This window comes from Trachypithecus francoisi, unplaced genomic scaffold, assembly GCF_009764315.1.
Source record: "Trachypithecus francoisi isolate TF-2019V2 unplaced genomic scaffold, Tfra_2.0 Lachesis_group19, whole genome shotgun sequence".
In the NCBI taxonomy this organism is placed as follows: Eukaryota; Metazoa; Chordata; class Mammalia; order Primates; family Cercopithecidae; genus Trachypithecus; species Trachypithecus francoisi.
Genome location: NW_022681464.1, coordinates 5,941,041 through 5,958,117, shown reverse-complemented (window position 1 = coordinate 5,958,117; position 17,077 = coordinate 5,941,041).

The window sequence follows — 17,077 nt, the reverse complement described above, 5'->3', positions numbered from 1 at the left end:
GCCAGGGGAAGATGCTGGCGCATCGGGTCTGGCCACCACAGGGAAGGTGGGACAGTTGTGAACATCTGACTGTGGATGTAATATTTGAATGATAATGTGTTATCCATGTGATGGTAATTTTCTTTTATTTTGTTCTGGAATTTTGGCTCTCATGTATAACAGGTAAATGCTCTAATAATGATTTAATAAATGGTCTCCAAATTCCCTTAGGAAAGGTAAGGAGTAATTAATTAAAACAACAAAAATGAAGTGTAGTAAATGTAAATGGTCCAAGAGAATGAACCTTGCTGACTTCTCTCCTTATACTAATTTATTTCTATTCCAAGTCTTAGGGTCATCAACAGGATTCTTGCTTTTCCTGGGTCTTTTGGGAAGCAAAAAACATTTTATTTTTAGAGTTCAAGTGATATGGTAGGCATTGTTCAGATCAGATTCTAGTAACAGGCAAAACCACAGAAGTCACACAAACCTGTGGCATGAGAAACAACACAGTGTACAGAATGAGGAGGATGGGAATATTTTAAAGTTAAAAATAAGTAAGGTTCATTAGCAAAAATGGAAGAGTAGGTAGCTCCAAGGGCCTGTCCCTCCACAGAAACATGAAAAACTGCAGCAAAAACTGTCAGTATTAATTTTGTCAAAACTCTGAAAACAGTCACTGGTTTACAGCAACCAAACAATGAATAAATAAATTTAAAAAAAAATTTAAAAATGGTAGAAGAGTTTTGCCATATTCATACCTACCCTGTCTCATCCCCCACCTCAGCAAGGCAGCAGTCCTGAAGACTGCAGCCTGCTTTTCAGCTCTGGCTAGTCTTTAGACTTGGCACCAGCAGGAAGTGAAGGCAAAGGCAGTGTTGTAAACGACATGGCTAAGCATTGAAGGAGGATCCCAACACAGAGCCCCATTGCAACGTCTATAAGAGCTTTCTTCCCCCTTTTTCTTTTCTATTTTTGGCATCTGGTGTTCAAGGGAATCTCTGTCAAAACACTAGCTGATTACAAGCTAAAGGATCAGAGACCTCAGAGATCACATATGACAAAGAATATAGGCTTTACAAAGAGTTTAGAAAAGTCACTAAGCAAATGAATAGGTACAACCCATAGCAAGCAATGAAAATAAATCCTGAGTAGGGGGAAGAATCTGATTTCCAGAGTTAAAGATCCTGTTTTAAACAAAAAGGTATGAAGCGTGCAAAGAAACAAGGAAGTATGGTTCATTTACAGAAGAAATTAACACAAACTATTGCTGAGGAAGCACAGACATTCAACTTACTAGACAAAGACTATAAATCAAAAGTCTTAAATATGCTCAAAAAGCTAAAGCAAACCAAAAGAATGATGTATGAACAAATAGAAAATATCAAGAGATAGAAATCATCATAGAAAACCAAGCAGAAATTCTGAAACTGAAAAATGTATTGACATTGTTAAGATGGCAAGAATCCCCTAACTCATCTACAGATTCAATGCAATCTCTATCAGAATCTCAGTTGGCTTCTTTGCCAAAATTGACAAGCTGATTTTAACATTTACATGGAATTACAAGGGGTCCTGAGTAGCCAAAACAATCTTGAAAAGGAAGAATAAAATTGAAGGACTAACACTTACTGATTTTAAAACTTACTACAAAGCCATACTAATCAAAATAGTATGGTACTATCATAAGTATAGACATATAGATCAGTGGAATATAGACTCCAGAAATAAACACATACATCTCTGGTCAGTTGATGTGCAACAGGGGTGCTAAGACCAGTCAGAGTGAGAAATAATAGTCTCTTCAACAATGGTGCTGGGACAACTGAATATTTACATGCAAATGAATAAAGTTGGATCTTATCTGACACTATACAAAAATTAACTAAATTAACTAAAAATGGGTTCTTGACCATGTAAATATGCACAAAATTATTAGCTATCAGCAAAATGCAAGTTAAAACCACAGGTTAAAACCACTTTGAACTCACTAGGATGAGCATAATAAGATGCACAGATAACAAGTGTGGGCAAGGATGTGAAGAAGTTGGAATGCACATACACTGCTGGTGGGAATGTAAAGTGATGCAGTCATTTTGGATAACACTTTGGCAGTTCCTTTAAAAGTTAAATAGTTATCATATGACCCAACATTTCTACTCCTAAGTAAATACCTGAAGTAACTGAAAATACATGTCTACACAAAAACTTGTACATGAATGTTCATAGTAGCATTATTCATAATAGCCAAACGATGGAAACAACCCAAATGTCCATCAACTGAAGAATGGTTAAGCAAAATGTGGCCTATCAATACAATGGAATAACAGTCATAAAAAGGAATTACATTCTGGTGTGGATGAACCTTGAAAATATAATTCTACATGTATGTTCTTTGCAGCACTATTCACAATAGCAAATAAATGGAATCAATCTAAATGTCCATCATACATTTAGGTAGATGAGATAATTCTTTTTTGTTTGTTTGTTTCTTGAGATGGAGTCTCGCTCTACCCAGGCTGGAATGCAGTGGTGCGATCTCGGCTCACTGCAAGCTCCGCCTCCTGGGTTCACGCCATTCTCCTGCCTCAGCCTCCCGAGTAGCTGGAACTACAGGCGCCCGCCACCATGCCCAGCTAATTTTTTGTATTTTTAGTAAAGATGGGGTTTCACTATGTTAGCCAGGATGGTCTCGATCTCCTGACCTCGTGATCCATCCACCTCGGCCTCCCAAAGTGCTGGGATTAGAGGCATGAGCCACCGCGCCCGGCTGAGATAATTCTTTATGAGCAGTTTTTACACAGACAGGCAGGCAGAAAGAGTAATATGATATCTTTAGGTTTTATGACTGGCTTTGGGGAAAGGGGTTCTGGTTTCTATGATGCACCTTGGGGAAGAGGTAGTCTAGTTTCTATGGCTAGCCTCGGGGAGAGAATGAGAGGCCAGAGACAGGAGGGCAGGATAAGGTCAGAGAAAAACTTTTGCATCTGAGGTCTTCATTTTTGGATATTGTTTTCTGAGTCCCAACAACAGAAATGTCCAGAATAGGCAAATCTGTAGAGACAGAAAGTCGATTAGTGGTTTCCTTTGGTTGAGGGGCTGGGGCTAGGGCTGGGTGAGGGACATAGAGGGAGTGACTGCTAAACGGTACAGGGTTTCTTTTTGGTGTGATAAAATGTTCTGAAATGGATTGCACTGATGGTTGTACAACTCTGTGAACATGCCACTGCTGACTTGTACTCTTTAAATGGGCAAATTGTATGGTATGTTAATGCTATCTCAATAAAGTGGTTAAAAATGAGTAAGGAGAGCCCATGTGTAAGATTCTGAGTGTTGAAGGAGGGAAGCTGCAGCTGTTTGTACCTCCTGGAGTGCTCCTGGGACCACAGCTGAGGGCTGTGTAGGGAGATAAGGAGGGGGCCTGGACTGGACACTACGGAGGCGGAAGCCAGTAGGCATTTGATACTCGAATGGACAAATTCTGAAGTTCCTGGCTCTTTGTTAATGCCCAGTCAGTGAGGGGGAAGAGAAGAAAAGAGTTAGGCTTAAGTCTTATGATTTGGAGCTTGGAAGGGCTTTTGGCGGTGGTCCAAAGGGATTTTGAATTAAGGCTTTAATAGAACCAGCCATACTGTATATTTGCACATCTCTTCACCCCTCAGTGAGCATTACACCTGGGGTCTCATTTGGGGTCTTTGTCTACGAGACTGAGGGGCTGAGAGCAGGAGGATCTCATTTGGCATTTCAGCATGGAAATCTGGCTCAAGGAAATCAGTTGCCCCTAAGAATTCTCATCTCCTATTGTGACATATGGCATTTAAGTTAAATGAAAAGATTTCTCCAGCAGCAAAGCTCACAAAACACTGGGCTGAATCACCTCTGAGAAGACGTAGGACCTTTTAGGTAGGAAGATACTTGGGAATTAGATGTGACCCAATATGAGACTGGGGCATAGGATCATTCAACCTTGGAAAGCCCCACAGTCAGGGGAGAGGTTGTGATTTAGCCTGTTGAAGGATCAAGATCAGGTGTGATCTAATAGGTTGAATAGAGTCAAATGGGTCATTTCACCCAAATTTTAAACCAGCTATTGCTGGCCAGTAATTTATTGTGTGATGCTGGGTAAGACACTTGCCCCTACGAATCTGCTATAAAGTTATGAGTAAGGGCTGGCTTTGAAGGAAATCACGAAGCTGTTTTCTGCTTTCTCTGTTGCTGCTATACTTCAGTTTCAACTGTGCTTGTGTCCCAAGTGCCAATATTACCCCAATCTGGTTCCAACTCCTGTTCCTTAGTAACTTGGTTGGCAGAGAAGCTTCGGAAAGAGAATGGCGTAGGTGAAACCATTCTGGTAAACAAATTCATGCTAAGATATGTGTGACTAAGAGTTATTTAATATGTGGGACACAGAGAGGAAGTCAGTTACCTTATGGAACAATTTAATGAGCTCATTGCAGTAGCTTTTGTTTGTTTATTTTGTTTTAGGTGGGCAGATATTCTGGATGCTTCTTAATTGACATCACTTGAGGTTAGTGCATTTCAAACTTTAATGTACACATGAATCATCTGGGGACCTAGTTAAACTTGATTCTGATTCAGTAAGTCTGGGGTGGGGCCTGGGGCTCTACATTTCTAACAAGCTCCCGTGGGTGCTAACTCTGCGGCTAGGGGACTGTCCTTAGAGCAGAGGCCTGGGTGACCATCAACCCATCTTCAGCGATACTGATGCACTCAGGAAGGAATGAGTTGCTTTTCTCTTTCTTGAGGCCCTTTGACACTCTGCACATGTATCCATTGGAGCGCTTTGTGTTGTAATGATTTGTGCTGGCCCATCTTCTCTATGAGGCTGAGGGCTCTTATACACAGGGGCTGCATCTTATTTATCTCCATTTCCTCTCGACTTCCACCTCTCCTCACTTTAACACTGTGATTGGCATAAAAAGGGCAGTTAACGTATGAAGATGAACAGGCCCAGTCAGGCCTGATGGTGACTGGGTGAGCTTATAAACTCTGTGGACTCTTACGTGGCATCTCTATTCCTGTGTGGCCACATGGCATAAACCAGTGATTTCCAACTCTGACTACAGATCAGGGGAATTAAAAAAAATACTGATCCCAGGCCCACTCCAGTGTTCTGATTTAACTGAACTATTTTGAAGTTCATGTATGAATGATTTTAATAGCCCTCCAGGCTCTTACAACTCAAAAATAAAAAGACAACCCAATTAAAAATAGGCAAAATATTTGAATGGATATTTTCCCAAGGAAGATTTACAAATGGTCCGTAAGTACAGAAAAAGATATTAAATATCATTAAGGAAATGCAAATCAAAGCTGAGAGATACACTTCACACCTAATAGGATGGTGTGGGAGAATTTCAAATTTTCCCTCTGTAGATTTGAGTCTAAGGCTGTTGAAATGAATTGACAGTAGATGGATTAATAGGAAAAAAGGCATACAAATTTGCTTAATGTGCCTATGCATGGGGGAATCGCAGGAGAATAATTACCCAACAACCCAGTGAGGTCCAGATGCTTTCATACCCTTTTACATAGGGGAAGGGGAGACAGGGGGTGTAGGAATAATTGATTTTAGGAGAGGTGAATAGACCTTGGAGACAGAAATTAGCTTGGGAAGGATTCTTTTTGTAAATTGAAGGTACTGGAGAACAAACAATAGTTTGGAGTAAAGGTGGTCTGGACTTTAGGTGTGGTGTTTAATTTTCAGTCTCTTCCTCTGTGACTTTGAATTTTAATCTTCTCCGGTTAATGTAATTTTAGGGGAGGGATCAAAGGCAATTGTGTTTCTCTTTAGCAGGCCCGGTTTCTAGGTAGTTGAGGACATTTCAGAGAATAGCCTCATCCTGTGCTTTCGGAAAGACAGGAGAGGCGGGGGAAGGCCAGAGAGATCTTAAGCCTGCTTCTTAACTCGGCATGTCAAAGTGCCACATTTCATAGCATCTTTTTTGTGCCCCCACAACGGATATATTAAAAAAAGAAAAGAAATGTCGGTGAGGATGTGGAGAAGTCAGAACCCTCATATACTGCTGACGGGGATGTAAAATGGTGCAGATGCTTTGGAAAACAGCTTGGCAGTTCCAAAAATGTTAAACGTGGAGTTATTATATGACCCAGCAATTTCATTCCTAAGTATGCGCCCAAGATAACAGAATTTCATCTCAAAAAATAAAAAGTAAAGGGCCGGGCATGATAACTCACGCCTGAAATCCCAGCACTTTGGGAGGCCAAGGCGGGTGGATCACAAGGTCAGGAGATCGAGACCATCCTGGCTAACACAGTGAAACCCTGTCTCTACTAAAAATACAAAAAATTAACTGGGCGTGGTGGCGGGCGCCTGTAGTCCCAGCTACTTGGGAGACTGAGGCAGTCTCCCGCCTCACTGCAAGGTGGAGCTTACAGTGAGCCAAGATCATGCCACTGCACTCCAGCCCAGGCGACAGAGCGAGACTCCGTCTCAAAATAAATATATAAAAATAAAAAGCAAAATGCTTCCCAGGGGAATCTGATGTGCAGCCACATTTGAGAAGCTCTGATGTAAAGTAACCTAGGGTTCAAACACTTTCTGTCAAGAGGATGCTGCTGCTGACCAGAAGGTCTTGACTTTACATGCACATTGGAATGACCTGAGGGACTTCTAAAAAATGCCATTGCCTGGATATCCCCAAAATGAGCTTGATTTAATTGTTCTGGGGTACAGCCTGGACAAGCACCGCAGGAGATTCTAATAAGCAGCCAAAATGGACACAGTGCTGATGGTGGTGGTCGTAAGGATCACTGGAGGGCTGTTAAAATGCACTTTCTTCACCTCTGTCACCAGAAGTTCTGAGTCAGGGGACCTGGGGTGGGGCTGGGCATCTTCATTATTTTAATTTTTAATTAAAAAAAATTGTTTTTGAGACAGTCTCACTCTGTCACCCAGGCTGAGTGCAGTGGCGTGATCTCAGCTCACTGCAACCTCCACCTCCCAGGTTCAAGCAGTTCTCCTGCCTCAGCCTCTCAGTAGCTGGGATTACAGGCGCCTGCCACCACGCCCAGGTAATTTTTGTACTTTCAGTAGAGACAGGGTTTCACTATGTTGGCCAGGCTGGTCTCAAACTCCTGACCTCAAGTGATCCACCTACCTTGGCCTCCCAAAGTGCTGGGATTACAGGCGTGAGCCACTGTGCTCAGCTGCACCTTCATTATTAACAAGCTCCCTGATGATTGTGATGCAGGTGGTCTGGACCCCACTTTGAGAAACACTGCTTTAGAGAAGGCCTCTTGGAATGGAATGTGCATGCAAATCACCTGGGGACCTTGCTAAACTGCAGCTTCTGATTCTGCATTTCTAACCAGCTCCCAGATGATGCCAGGGATGCTGGTCTGCAGACTGCAGCTTGGGTAGCAAGGCTACATAGCCATGGTTCTCAAAATGTGAGTCCTCAATGGGCAACAGTATCACTTGGGAAGTTATTAGAAATGCAAATTATCAGGCCCCATCTCAGACTTACTGAATCAGGAACTCTGGGGGTGGAGCCCAACAATGTTTTTTTAAAAGCATGATTGTATACATTTATGATACACAACATGTTTTAATGTATGTATACATTGTGAAATGACCACAATCAAGCTATTTAATATGTCCATTGTCTCACATAGTTATCTTTTGTATGTGAAAAGAACACTTAAAATCTACTCTTAGCAACTTTCAAGTATATGATACATGAGTAACTATAGTCACCATGCTGTGCAATAGACATCCAGAAATTAGTCATCCTATCTAATTGAAACTCTGTACTCTTTGACCAACATCTCCCGTTGCCCCCACCTCCCCAAGCAGTCTGTTTTAGCAAGCTCTCCAGGTGATGCCGATGCACACTGGAGCTTGAGAACCACTGTGGAAGGCTATGAAGTGCTTCCAGTCCCTCCCAAATGCTTCCCAACCCTGGAGCAGCATCTCGGTAGAGCAGTGGAAGACCGCCTGTGGCCTCTGGGAATTGCTGATACTGAGCAGAGAAAGTCCTTGACTGGAGAGGTTTTGGAGTGTGAAGGTGGGTGCTACTAAGGATGAGAGAGTTCTTCAGCCCAGGATGGTGGCACAGGGAAGGGCCAGCTTAGCAATGGGTCACTGGGCATTAATGGGAGTGGGGGGCACTTTTGTGGCAGGAGTGGATTTGTGAGCCAGGGACTCCAGTCTTCCTGCATTCCCTCTACAGATCAGGGCACCTACCATCCTGGCTGCCCCCAGGTCCCTTGGAAAAGCTGCCCAGGAACCTTGGTAGGTGTTAGGAACGTCATGTGTTACTTCTTTCAGGGTCATTTGCATTTAAAAAGCGGCATTCTGGAGAAAGCACTGTTTCTAAAGTGGAATTTTAAGCTTTGGGGCTCCTCGGTAGGAAGCTCCCTGGTCTTCAGATCCCACCTCCCATATGGATGCAGCTCTGCCTACAGCTTTTCCTGGTGATGGAGGGCAGGCCCCCCTCTGGGTGCAGGCGGCTGGAGGAGCAGAGGAAGCAGGAGCTGAAGAATTCCCCATCGCTTGGCTGCCTCTTGGAATCTCTCACAGCCCCATCCCCTGTGGGAGAGAGGCAGCAATTAGCATAACTGGAACAGACTCTCTTTGTCTACATCCCAGACTGTGGGATTCAGGCCTCCCCCAGAGACATGCTAATTATGTGGAGGGGACCCTAGGTGCCTGTTGGCACTGATGCTTGCTCCTATGCTGCTGCTTTCTGATCAGAAACCAGGTGTAGGTGGAGCCCTTGCCCAGGCTTGCGCGTTGATGAGCGCTCTCCTCATCCAGGAAACCTGCTGTATGGGCCACTTGAGCTCTTTCAAATATCTTTCTCCTCCAAATTTCTACAGCTGCTAGTGGTCAGAACAACTTGCTAGATCTTGGCATTATCTTTTATTGTCTCGTCTGGGATTGGTTTTCCTCCCCCTCTAAACTGCAGTTCCTTTACAGGGGACCTTGTTTTATATTTAATAAATCAATCAACCAACCAATGAATATCTATTAAAGAAACTATTTGCCAGGCACTGTGCCAACCCTGGAGATACAAAGATTAATAAGGCCCCATCTGGAATGAGGCGTGTGCAGCCCAGCGGGGGTGCAGGGGTTACAGCTGAGTGAGCTGCTGTGTATTCCTGTGAATAGAGTGAGGTACTGAATGCTCTGGGGGTGCTGAGGAGAGGGCACAGTGATGTGCCTGGGAAGGGCAGGGAGGTGGGGAGGAGGTGAGGAAGGCTTCCTGGAGGAGGTGGCATCTAAACATTATTAAGGATAAGTAGGGGCTTATCACACAGCTGTTTCAGACAGGGAAAGGCATATACAAAATCACATGAGCGGGAAGGGGTTTGAGGCTTTCTTGGCATGACAGGTAGCTAAGGTCATTCAGCTATGGCTAGACCATGGAGCATAGCTGGGCCATGGAGAGATGCAGGGGCAAAGTAGAGACCCAGAGGTTGGGTGGGTCCTAAAAGGCTCTATCTTCCAAGCTAAAGAGTTTAGGAGTTGACTTGAGGGCACTGGGCAACCACTGAGGAATTTTAATGAGAGGGTCATGTGGTTAGAATTATGTTTTAGAAAGAGAGTGGGTATTAGGCTGTTCTTGAGTTGCTACAAAGAAATACCCAGCTGGGCCAGGTGCGGTGGCTCATGCCTGTAATCCTAGCACTCTGGGAGGCCAAGGTGGGCGGATCACCTGAAATCAGGAGTTCCAGACCAGCCTGGCCAACATGGTGAAACCTTGTCTCTTCTAAAACTACAAAAAAAAAAAAAAAGAAAAAAGAAAAAAAATTAGGCGTGGTGGCAAGTGCCTGTAATCCCAGCTATTCAGGAGGTTGAGGCAGGAGAATTGCTTGAACCTGGGAGGCCGAGGTTGCAGTGAGCCGAGGTTGCCCCACTGCACTCCAGCCTGGGCAACAAGAGTGAAAGTCCATCTCAAATAATAATAATAAAACTTAACACACAGAAAAGAAATAACTGATTGGGTAAGTTATGAGAAAAGATGTTTAATTGGCTCACAGTTCTGCAGGCTGTATAGGAATCATGGTGGCCTCTGCTTCTGGGGAGGTCTCCGGGCGCTTTCACTCATGGCTGAAGGCAAAGTGGGAGCAGGCCCTTCCCATGGTGGGGAGCTTGGGGAAAGGTGCCACACTGTATAGCAACTAGATCTGGAGAGAACTCACTATTGCTAGGTGAGCACCAAGCCAGGAGAGATCTGCCCTCATGACCCAAACTCCTCTCACCAGGCCCCATCTCCAGCACTGGCGATTACGATTCAACATGAGATTCGGGCGGGGACAAATATCCAAACTATATCAGAGTGGCTGCGGGGTGGAGAATAGACTATCGGGGTGTCTGGAAATGGGGAAACTAGGAAGGTATCAGAACCACTGAGGAGTGAGACCAAAGCAGGGACAGTGGGGGAGAGAAAGGAAGCTGTGAGGAAGAGGGGATTTGGGAATGATTCTAGCCCAATGCCTGGGGTTGGAGCCTGGGTACATGGTGGTGATAAGGGAATGGAGACAGAGGAGACATAGAGAGCACAGTCACGGTGGAGGAGAGAAGCTCTCTTCCTGACAGATTTTTCCCTGGGAAAGATGTCCATAGAGAGGCAACCACCCCTCTGCTTTCTGTGTCTGTGGACTGGCTTGGTGGAGCTAACTCCTGGGAAGTTAGACATATGGTGGACTGAAGGAGAGACCTTGATGTTGGAAGTGGTGAAACCTGGTGCCTTGGAGAAGATGTTTTGGAGACGGAGCTGAATTTGAATCCTGGCTTTGCCTCTTCCTAATTGTACACAGTTGAAGAAGACATAACATACGCTCTGTGTGTTGTTTGCCTTTTTTGTTAAAAAGGAGTCTAAGTACTATCTTGTAAGATTATGGGAAGACTAAGCAAGATAACATACGTGAAGTGCTTAGCACAATGCCTGGGACATTACAGGCACTCAGGAAACTGTTTTAATCAATGGGGGTTGGGGGGGTGGGTGGTAGTTGAAGCTGGATGTGAATACAAAGACCCTGGGGAGATTGAGTAGCATGAAAAAAAAAGAGAACCAAAAAGAGAACCACCACCAAGGAGTTAGCATCCAGGGAGGCAGGCAGGGTAGGGAGAGGGAGGCCAAGAGAGGAGGAGAGAGTAACCAAGAGACCCAGATATATTAGGGGGCTTCTAAAATGCAGGTGAGCTGGCTGGATCATCAATGATGAAGTGACTGGTGATTATAGAACAGTTTCAATGGAGTGGGGAATGAGTGTGGATAATATTTTCAAAAAACTCCACTATGAAGGATAGGAGATAATAAAATGAAGAAAAAAGGGTACAGGTGTAGGGAAGGTTTCTGTTTTAACGCAGATTTTGTACATATCTGTCCTTTCACTTTCCACATTTTACTGAAATTGGCTGTAGGTGGACATCTGCCCTGCAGCAGCCCCTCAGCACTCCTGCTCACTGCTCCCCAGCCTCCCTTGGCACCCTGCTCACCTCAGTCTGGGCTGCACGCTGTTGTCTTAGCCCCGTAGTCCTCTGAAGAGCTTTAGCAAAGCACCCACATGGTTAGCTGGGGTTGCTGATTGTGTATGCATCTTCCCCCATGAGACTGTGGGGAGCACAGGGACTAGGCCTTCTGTGACTTTGGCTGCCCTGCACCTATGCCAGGGCCTGGCACAAAATACATGCTCAATAGATGTCTCTTGAACCAGCTTGTGTGAGCAAGATGTTGGATAAAGGCTCCTGCTGCCAGTCACTGCCTACCTGGGGTGAACTGTGAGTGTCCTGGGGTTGGAGCTGCAGGGCATATGGTGACTCTAAAATGGTGCAAGAATAAAGGGGTCTGAGGTTGCTCTGATCATTGACCCAAGGCCAATGTCTTGTGAATAGATGCTTAAGTGCGAGCTCAAGCACGTTCCTGTCAGGTACATAGACCCAGAATAGTTTACTTATTTGTTCCCATAACTGGTGTTTTGGGTGTCAAGGGTGTGCGAAGTCTTGTTCTTACTGGGCCGTGAAGAATCTTAAAAGGGAAGCAGAAGTTACCAGTCTTGATTTCACAAATAGGTGCTAACCACTCACAAATAATATTTTCCTTCTCACTGATGCCTAGAATTTTCCTGGTCTCTGTAAGTGTGAGTTGTAGGGGTGGGGACACATCTTAAGCGCTACAATAATCTCAGTCTCATCTGGAAAATCAAGGTGTCATTCCAGCTTTAGATGGCTCTGATTCTGCTTTCAGGTCCTTTCTTGAGAGTGGGTTTTCATCAGAAGGGCCTGAAAGAATGTTAAGCAACTGAGAGGGAAGGAGGGATTCTTTGGAGGGCAAAGGGCTGAGCAATGGGAGGTGATGGCTCTGGGAGGTCAACTGCCTCCCTCTCTGCCCTCAGGCCACTTGCCATCCCATTGAGGAGTGAGGATGACCACAGCAAGTCTTAGGTGATTATAGGTTTATGTAAAGCAATGTACATGGGCTCCAATGGGAAGCGGTTGTTTGGACCAGCCCAGTTCAGACTTGCCCTGAAAGTAGCCCATAGGCCAATGAGGTGGGCTGAGAACTCTCTGGTTCTACCCTGTCCTGTAAACAACCTTTCAAGGCAATCTAGTGCCAGAGCAGACCCAGAACTGCAGGGAGAAAAGGCAGCTTCCTGGGTGTCCTTCCTGGTGCATCCTTCTCTCTGTTCTACAGCAAAGCATTGAAGGAGTTTCTGTCTGCCCTTGGCTCCAGGAAGAGCTTAACCCACAAAGACCTGGTTTTGAGTCTCAGTTGGTGGGTAGAGCAGAGATTCTGATAGAACTCTGTTCTCTCTTTTCTTTAGCCTTGAAGTTTCAGGCAGGAAAGCAAGAGAAGATGATGCATTGCTGGGCTCTGCAAAGGGCCTATTTTCTAAAGGCATTTGCCTCTCTCTCTGTGCCTAGCCTTGGGCTGGGCAAAGAGGGATTGTCCCTAAAATACTTGTTGAGGCCGGGCGCGGTGGCTCAAGCCTGTAATCCCAGCACTTTGGGAGGCCGAGACGGGTGGATCACGAGGTCAGGAGATCGAGACCATCCTGGCTAACACGGTGAAACCCCGTCTCTACTAAAAAATACAAAAATTAGCCGGGCGAGGTGGCGGGCGCCTGTAGTCCCAGCTACTCGGAGGCTGAGGCAGGAGAATGGCGTGAACCCGGGAGGCGGAGCTTGCAGTGACTGAGATCTGGCCACAGCACTCCAGCCTGGGCGGCAGAGCGAGACTCCGTCTCAAAAAAAAAAAAAAAAAAAAAAAAAAAAAAAAAAAAATACTTGTTGATTGGCTAGATAAATTGTAAGCTGGAAAAACAAAGTGGTTTTCACATTTCCTAAATTATATACATTGAAATTTGCCAATTCAATCTGACTCTGAAGGAAGCTTAGATTGGTTGTTCGAATAGGGAGCTCTGTGCTCTGGGTCTTTTTGCTTTTGCAGTGGGATGTATTCCCAGACCACGTCCACCAGGCCTGTTGGAGAGCCCGGGGATCTGAGGGCAGTGTTGTTCACCACCTGGCTCAGATCAGGCAGGGACAGCATGTTTGTGACTTGCTCAGAGCTTGTTCTAGGAAGCGTTCTTACATCCTGAAATGGAAGAGACCTTTTCTGATGCACTGCTGCCAAACGGGCTTGGAGAGCATGAAAGAATTACAGCATCTTCAGAGTCTGTTTGTAACTTCAGATGCAAAAACTACACTTTGTAAAGGGGAGGCCGTGCACTTTTTAGGAAAAAGCTATGAATTAAGGAGTCAGGGGCTGGGCACAGTGGCTCACGCCTATAATCCCGAGACAGGTGGATCACGAGGTCAAGAGTTCAAGACCAGCCTGGCCAAGATGGTGAAACACCATCTCTACTGAAAATACAAAAATTAGCCAGGCATGGTGGTGGGTGCCTATAACCCCAGCTACTTGGGAGGTTGGGGCAGAGAATGGCTTGAACCCAGGAGGCGGAGGTTGCAGTGAGCCAAGATCGTGCCATGGTACTCTAGCCTGAGTGACAGAGTGAGACTCCGTCTCAAAAAAAAAAAAAAGGAGTCAGAAGACCTGAGTGGTTCTGCTACTTAAGTTCCATGGACGTTTTAACTACCTGGGTCTCAGTTTTGTCGCCTGTAAAATGAGAACGGTAATACGTTTCCTAGCTTGTTTTGAGGATCAAATGAAATAAAAATGTGAAAGGACCCAAGGAGCTGCCACGTGCTGTTCTGATGTAAGAGTTGATTCTTCTGATTACAGACCGGCTGGACTCTTCCTCCCTGAGATATCCGCTAAATCAGACCACACCGGCTTGCAAGGGGTGTGGGGTGCATGTGGGTGTAGGGTGCTCTCTCAATTTTGGGGCCCTCCAGCTTGGCAGCACCATCTGTTGCCTTGTGTCTCTTGCCCATTCTTCCCTGAGCTAGAGCCAGCTGGGGCTTTGAAGCTGGCAATATGGGGCTGGGTGCAGTGGTTCATGCCTGTAATTGTAGTGCTTTGGGAGGCCGAGGCAGGAAGATTGCCTGAGCCCAGGATTTCGAAGCTGCAGTGAACTCTGACAGCGCCACTGCACTCCAGCCTGAGAGAGAGCGGGACCTTGTCTCAAAGAAAAAAAAGAAAAAAGAAATTGCTGGCAATGTTTTTCTAATTTCTGCTGAGTGAGCAAATGAAGTGTTCCTGGGACTGCACTCCCAGTCCCTCCAGAAGGTCATTGTTGGGGAATGATTAGAGACTGGCCTTTATCTCTGTGACAGTTTATAGGCAGTCAGGCATTTTATTGTTTCCCCAGTTACGACATGATTGGAATGTGGCCATCTCTTCGGAGCACTCCCGGAGGTTGAATTAACAAAGGGGGTAGGCCAGGGAGTCCTGTGCTGGACAATGGAAGCTGCAGACTTGGGATCGCACAAACTCCCAGAAGTTCTTTTTCGTTAGGGAGGCAGCTGAGCTGGGAAGGATTGAAGGTCTGAAATTCTCCTTTCGTATCTGGCTGCTGGGAGTGGGGCAGGTTGGGTTAGAAATCCCTAGCCATCATCTTGTTAAAATACTCCTGTGAAGCAGGCCAGTGCCAGGGCAGGGGGTGGTGGCTTCCTGGGGCGATCTCGGAGTGGTGGCTGAGCCAAAATGTTGGCATGAGGATGGTAGAATTCAGCCAAAATACGATCCGTTTCACACAGAGAGCAATTTTGAACAAAGATACAAAAATCAAAACCATGGGGTTTTTGCTCTTAAGGAACTTACAGGAAAGAACAATGAATAGAGCCACACGGATGGCTGTGACCTGTGGTGGAATGTGACAGCCAGTGCTTGGGAGGTACCAACACATGTGACAGGGGTTTAGGGTATTGTGGGGAGAGTCCCAGAAATCTGTGATGGGTGCCTGCACCAGCCCAGGGCATCGGCAGAACCACACTAAAGCCAGTTGTGCATTTCCATGGAGATCCATGTTTTTGCCTCCATGAGCTGGTAACCTGAAGGCATGAATTCATCCGTCTGAGCTGTGAGAAGAATGTGTCCTCCTGGAGCTCGAGCAGTCCCTCTGGAGAGAAGCTGCTATGTTATGGGCCAGATCGGATGCTTCCTAGGGCTGGCTACATGCCTTGGAAGGCAGTTGCCCCAAGGACTGCAAGTCTGTCACCCCTGTGATGCCTTGGACATTCTCCTCAATTTGAAATAGGCCTTCCCCAAAGAGAAGGACCCTTCCCTGCTAACTGCCCTGGATTTCACAACCTGCTGGTCCCACCAAATGTTGTCTCCCGTATGTCTCTAACCCTTCTTATCTGGGCTAGCTTTTTCTATCTGCCTTTAACATTTTCAAGCCTCATTCATTAAAAAAAAATGAATAACTAAAGCTCCCTCCCGCTGCCTTCCCAGCCCCGTGTTGCTACCTTTCTGTTTGTCACACCTTCTGGAAGGTGTTTTCTAAACTCGTCCTTTCCACATTACCTCACCTCATTCCCACCTTAACGCATAGCTTGTCCTTCTCCTCAGGACCAACACTGCTCTTAGTGAGGTGCCAAGATGCCTGTGGGTAGGGCTAGTGTTCATCCTTCTACATAGATTCTTGACAGAGGTCAAGACAATTCTCTTGACCTCTTTTTTGTACATGTGAAGGTTTGTTACATAGATGAACTCATGTCCCAGGGGTTTGTTGTACAGATTATTTTATCACCCAGTTATTAAGCCTAGTACCCAATCATTATTTTTTCTGCTCCTCTCCCTCCTCCCACTCTCCACTCTCAAGTAGACCCCAGTGTCTTTTGTTCCCTTCGTGTTCATGAGGTCTCATCATTTAGCTCCCACTCTAAGTGAGAACATGTGGTAATTTGGTTTTCTGTTCCTGCTTTAGTTTGCTAAGGATAACAGCTTCCAGCTCCGTCCACGTTCCCACAAAAGACATGATCTCATTTTTTATGGCTGCGTAGTATAGTATTCCATGGTGTACATGTACCACATTTTCTTTTCTTTTCTTTCTTTTCTTTTCTTTTCTTTTTTTTTTTGAGACAGAGTCTCACGCTGTTGCCCAGGCTAGAGTGCAGTGGCGTGATCTCAGCTCACTGCAATCTCTGCCTTCCTGGCTCAAGTGATTCTCCTGTCTCAGCCTCTCAAGTAGCTGGGATTACAGGCTTGTGCCACAACACCCAGTTATTTTTCTGTATTTTTAGGAGAAATGGGGTTTCACTATGTTGACCAGGCTGGTCTTGAACTCCTGGCAAGAGATCCACCCGCCTCAGTCCCTCAAAGTGCTGGGATTACAGGCATGAGCCACCATGCCTGGCCATTTTCTTTATCCAATCTATCATTGATGGGCATTTGGGTTGTCTTCATGCCTTTGCCATTGTGGACAGTGCTGCAATGAACATTCGCGTGCATGGATCTTTATAACAGAATAATTTATATTCCTCTGAGTATATGCCCAGTAATGGGATTGTTGGGTCAAATGGTAGTTCAGCTTTCAGCTTTTCAAGGAATTGTCACACTGCTTTCCACAATGGGTGACCTCTTGTTTCTGGGGGAAAAAAAAAAACACACAAAACCATTCTTACTGTCTGTGATCCCATACCTGTTCCCAGTTTCCCAGGTCTCCAACTTCCTCTCCTCAGTCTCCTTTACCAGGTTCT